Source organism: Lynx rufus, unplaced genomic scaffold, assembly GCF_022079265.1.
Source record: "Lynx rufus isolate CCGP_SWC_20201006 ecotype Redwood Valley unplaced genomic scaffold, mLynRuf1.p SCAF_2, whole genome shotgun sequence".
In the NCBI taxonomy this organism is placed as follows: domain Eukaryota; kingdom Metazoa; phylum Chordata; class Mammalia; order Carnivora; family Felidae; genus Lynx; species Lynx rufus.
In genome coordinates this window covers 210,824,815-210,825,550 of record NW_025814834.1, presented here as the reverse complement: position 1 = coordinate 210,825,550, position 736 = coordinate 210,824,815, and positions in this window count along the sequence as shown.

Here is a 736-nt window from a genome sequence, read left to right as displayed (position 1 = left end):
GCATGCAGGGCGGCAGCGTGATATCATGGAGAAGGCTCAGGGTTTGAAATCAGGACTCTGGCTTCCCCCGAGACCCTCTGCTCCTTGCTGCTGTGTGACTTAGGGCAAGTCACCGTACATCTCTGAGCCTCAGTCTCCTCATCTGTGAAAAAAGCATCTAATTGGGATTCCTGGCCCTGCTTCCAATTCTGGCCTCTGCCTCTGACTTGCCGTGTGGCCTTGGACAAGCCCTGTCCCCAGGCCCAAGCTCAGTTCTCCTCTTCTGTAAAACGGGGCTGCCACAAAATCTGAGTGCTGAGGTGCCAACAAGCCAAAACTCGTGGAAAGCCTCTGTAAACCTCAGAGCCCTACGTGGATGGTCGAAGTATCTATTGCAACGAGCTCTCCAGAGACGTGTGGGAGGGAGGCGGTGGCTGCTCTCATGGTTCTCCTGCCTCCCAGCCCTCCAGAAGTCTAGAGATCAAAGGTGACAGAGGCCTGCTGGCGTGGAGGCCAGGCTCGGCAGGGCCAGCTCCCTGCTCCCTGGCCCCCTGCCCACCTCCCACCCACCCCCACTCCCACACTTTCACGGCGTGTGCCTTGGACTCTTGTCTCTGTTTAAGCGCTCGGAGTGAACTCTCCACCCCCAGCTTCCAACACGGAAGGCCTCTCCGCCCCCACGGCTCCCCCCAAAGACTCAAAACCGAGATCAGTTTGAACCATCTGCAACTTTATTCCAGAGCAGAAATAAGTCGTT